Source organism: Mustela nivalis (genome assembly GCF_964662115.1).
Source record: "Mustela nivalis genome assembly, chromosome: 10".
Lineage (NCBI taxonomy): Eukaryota > Metazoa > Chordata > Mammalia > Carnivora > Mustelidae > Mustela > Mustela nivalis.
In genome coordinates this window covers 69,648,686-69,653,603 of record NC_139029.1, presented here as the reverse complement: position 1 = coordinate 69,653,603, position 4,918 = coordinate 69,648,686, and the positions used below count along the sequence as shown (strand labels likewise).

Here is a 4,918-nt window from a genome sequence, read left to right as displayed (position 1 = left end):
CATTTAATCCTTCCAACAACTCTATGAATTTCATTCTATTATTATAGTTTTCCAGATGGACAAGTTAAAGTTAAGTAACTTGACTAAGATCACAAACTTAGTGAAGATTGGAGTTATTTAGATTCAGATTTGATCTGTCTTGAAACTAAAACCTATCCTTTTTGGGGTGCCTGGGTGGCACAGTTGGCTAAGCATCTAACTTGATCTCAGCTCAATTCTTGATCTCAGGGTCATGCGTTCAAGCCCTGCACTGGGCTCCATGCTGGGCGTTGAGCCCCCCGCCCCCAAAAAATAAATAAAATAACCCACCCTTTTCATTTTCATCCTATTCTAGAACTTGTTACTTACCTTCCCCACTAGCTTCTCATAAGAAGTTATATTTTGGCCTATCCTTGGCTGCTCAGCAGAGCTCAAAAGGGAAGGACCTTTTAAAAACCTTCTGCCATCATCCCAGTCCTTGTTCTGGTTATTTCACGCTGCCTAACAAATTATTCCAAAACTTAGTGGCTTAAAGCAATGACGGAATTTAATTTGCTCATGAATCTGCAATTTGGGCAGGACTTTGTGGGGATAGCTTGTCGTTGCTTTGCGTGGTGTCAGCTGATTGGGGCTTAAAAAGTAATTATTTACAGTTCTGGCGGTTGGTACCGGAGAGACTCAAATAGCTAGAGAGTGCCACAGCTGAGGCTGCGCAGGCCTCTCTCCCCACCTCTCTGTGGATTTCTTTGTGGTCTGTCCAATGTGGTGGTGTCAGAGCTGCAGGGGTTCCTATATGGTGGCTTAGGAGACCTAAGAGGGTCAGAGAGAGAACAGGAGGGAGAAAGCCAGATGGAAGCTGTATTGACTTTCCTAATCAAGTTTCAAAAATCACGCAATACCACCATTTTTTAATGAGAAGCAGGCCACTAAGGCTGGCCCATAGTCAAGGGAAGGGGAATTAGATTTTACCTTTTACTGGAGGAATGTCAAAGAATTTGTGAACTTGTTTATCATGGTACCATGAGCCTGTTTTGAGTAGGTCTACCCCGTCTCAGCTTCAGGCAATAGGGCTCGCCCTAGGCATTTATGTGCAAGAAGTACAAGCTGTCAGCAGCATCCGTCCCTCCACAGTTGTGGCCTTCACCTCTTCTCAGAGCCTCTCTTCTCACTAGTGATAGCCCTCTATGGCTGGAGAGCTTCCCTGCTCTCCCAGGCCCTGAACTTTCCAGCTTTCCTACTCCACACCCCTCCGCATCTCCATCATAATACTTCTCTAGATGATCAGTTCACCCACAATGACAGTACAGCCCAGAGAGATACTCAGCACCTTTCCCAACACAGGCAGCAGAACCCCAACAGTGTCAGCACCAGCTGGTGCCTGAGCCAGCTCTCCCCAAGGTTCCCGTTTGCCACTGTTGCCATAACAACTATTTTCCCATCACCACCCATACGTGGTCACTTTCTCATCATTTCTGCTAATGATATAGCACAGCATTCCCAAGATGTGTCTGCCCAAACCTTTGTTACCCACTTGAATATACTGCACTCTCCTGTTCTCTGGAATACTAATTTCTTGTGAATGGCATTAATAGAAGGTATTAGCTCTGGTATGGCAAACACCTGTTTTGATGGCACAGGAAAGAGACGGGTTCACCTTTCTAGGAAGAGTAGTACAGTGGTGGTAAGGACAAAGCAGGATTTTTCTCCTTTGGCTGTCTTGATGACTTTCATGTGCTCGAAAATAAAATACAGTACTGCATATTTTTAAAAATCTTTCATATTTTCTCCAAGTTTGTGAAAATGCACTTTCTGAAAATAAAATTTAAATACTGAAAGCCTCTTACATCTTTGAGAGGTAATAGGAAACATTATTTTATGTGCTAGTAAAATAAATTATTATGGTTTTATCTGGAATGTCCTTTGTCTTATTTCCCAAATATCATACTTTTATTGTGTTCTTGAAACTAAAATAATCTGCAGGATTTATAGTGGGAAGGCCAAAGATTCTGTACCTTGTTTCTAATCATCTTATGTATTGCATAGTGGATAAAGGCACCAGCCACGTACATTTTCTGATTTTAAAATATGGCACTTGATTTGGGGAGTATAGACATGGCCCTTAATTCCTCATTTTGAGTTTACTTCAACATACATGAGTGGAGTCTTATGCTACTTAATCTTACTTCCATAACTAGCTGTCTCCAATCTTTGCTCTCCAGAAGAATGCAGTAACCTGCACCAAGGTTCCTGGTACATTACTACAATGCCAGGTTATGAGGCTGGGTTCACACAGTTGACTATGACAATCACTAATGCCATTTAAGGAGTCTTTACTGTGTGCCAGTGACTTGAGAGTTTTATCTCAATCCTTGGAGACAGTTGTTAATATTCACATTTTTCACATCTTCACAAGATTAAGTTATTTGCCCAAGATTGCCCACAAGTACGTAGTGAAAACTTGACTCTAAACTGGGCTTTTTCAAGATTTATTTATTTGAGAGAGAGATTAAGAGCTAGAGGGAGAAGGAGAAAGTATCTGAAGCAGAGGAGTACCTTGGTAGCTCAGTTGATTAGACATCTGCCTTTGGCTCGGGTCGTGATCCCAGGGTCCTGGGATTGAGTCCCTTGTCAGACTCCTTGCTCAGCAGGGAGTCTGCTTCTCCCTCTGTCTGCTGCTCCCTCTGTTTGTACTCTCTCTCTGTCTCTCTCTCTCTCTCTCTGTCAAATAAATAAATAAAATCTAAAAAAAAAAATAAAATCTGAAACAGACTATGCTGAGTGCAGAGCCTGATGTGGGGCTTGATCTTGTGACTCTGAGATCATGACGTGAACTGAAACCCAGAGTCAGCTGCAACTGAGCCACCCAGGCCCCTAAACTGGGCTTTGAGACCCTGCAGCTCTTGCTTTTAGCATAATATTTCACTAAAACCATTGTTTGCCATTCTTTTATCCTCTTCCATTACCTTATTGAAATTCAGAAAACTCCATGGCCAGAGGATGCTTTTTCTTTTCAGTGATATGGCTGTGAGATAAATCACTTCTCTCATGCACTGCGAAGCTCCAGGTATAGTAAGAAGAGAATCCAGATAGACATCTGAGAGCTTGTAGAGTTTCTTTTTCCGTATGGGTCAAATAAGCCTCATAGGGCTCTGTGACATTGTGTTGCCACATAATGAATCTCTTTTTATAATTGAATTGAAATCATGGGAAGTACTGGTATTGATGGCCAACCCTGAATTAAGACCGTGGAGCAGGAAAAAAAAAAAAAAGAGAGAGAGAGACTGAGGAGCAGGAGGAAGGACCCAGGCTGCCTCCCATTTTCTTGTGTTCAACAGTCTATGTTATGAACAAGCCTGTTGGGGGTGGGGTGGGGCTTGTGTAGAACTCTCTGAGATAATGAGCTATGAGAAACAGAAAGAACAACTCTCATGAAAGGAGTAACACTTAAGCAAGAAATGCCTTTAAGAATTAGAAACCTGGGGACACCTGGGTGGCTCAGTGGGTTAAAGCCTCTGCCTTCGGCTCAGGTCATGATCCCAGGGTCCTGGGATCGAACCCCACATCAGGCTCTCTGCTCAGCAGGGAGCCTGCTTCCCCCTCTCTCTCTGCCTGCCTCTCTGCGTACTTGCGATCTCTCTCTCTCTCTCAAATAAATTAATTAAGAAGAAAAAAAAGAAATGTTTAAAAAAAGAAAAAATTAGGAACCTGGAGGGTGAAGGGTACTGCTTCAACCTCACACGACAAGCTACTAAAGAAAGAAAGGAGGGAGCCAAGATTCCCAGATGAGGGAGCCGAGATTCCCAGATGGGTACCCAGATAGAAACAGTGAAAATCAGGATTCAGAGCTATCTGCTGATTCTAAAATCAGGGGCAGTGAGATGGATTTGCTCCACAAGAGTTCATGGTAGTTGAGATTCTGATGACAATTCCCTTTTGACTTTAGCTTGTGTTGTTATCCAGCCAACTTTTACGATAAAGGACTTGCATGAGGTCAGTGTGCTAGACACTACACCATAGTCTGCTGGGACTAAGGGTAGGAAAAAAAATAAACAGACAAATGTAGCAGTGATAAGAATTATGACTGAGAGAAATACTGTCGAAAATAGATGGGTCCACGAAGACTTAGGAGAAGTGGTGACATCTGAGACAAGATGAGCATTTATTTACTTTTTAAGATAATTTTATTAATTCTAGGGGTGTGTGTCTTTGTGGTATATGTTTGTGTGCATTTATCCCAGATAAAACTTTTAAAAGAAAACTTCAAATACTTCTGTAGTACTATGTTAAATAAGAGTGAGTGGTGACAGTGAATATCCTTGCTCTGTTCCTGATCTAAGGAAGAAAAGCATTCTTTCACACTGCTTTAGCTCTGTCCTACAACTTTTGATATTTTGTATTTTCATCTTTGTTCATTTCAGTGTATTTTTCACCTTCTGCTGAGACTTCCTCTTTGACCCATTGACTGGATGTGTGTCATTTAGTTTCCAGGTGTTTTGAGATTTTCCTGTTACCTTTCTGTCCTTAGTCTTAGGTTTGATTCCATCTGGCCAGAGAACACACTGTATAGTTTTTTAAGTTTTATGAGGTTTTCTTTATGGCCCACAATATACTAAGTTAAACATGTCTTGTAGATGTTCTCTGGGCCCTTGAAAAGAATAGGTATTCTGCCATTGTTGGGTATTCTATCTATAAATGTCGATTAGATGCTGGTGGTTGATGTGGTGTGTTCTTCTGTATCTTCTGTTTTATGTCTAGTACCATCCGTTGCTGAGAGTGGGATGCTGAGTTTCCAACTGTAACTGTTGATTAGTCAATTTCCCTTTTCAGTTCTGTCAGTTTTTGTCTCACATGTTTTGCTGCTCTGTGGTTTGGTGCACAGCCATTTAGGATTGCTATGTCTTCTGGATGGACCTTTCCAGCATTTTTGTAATATCTTCCT

The 4,918-nt window shown here is 41.8% G+C and overlaps 1 protein-coding gene across 1 annotated transcript in view; it reads left to right on the top strand.

Moving 5' to 3' along the window:
* DDAH1 (dimethylarginine dimethylaminohydrolase 1) overlaps window positions 1–4,918 on the top strand; it is a 134,256-nt gene that overhangs the window by 27,757 nt on the left and 101,581 nt on the right. The gene's annotated exons all lie outside the window — the stretch shown is intronic.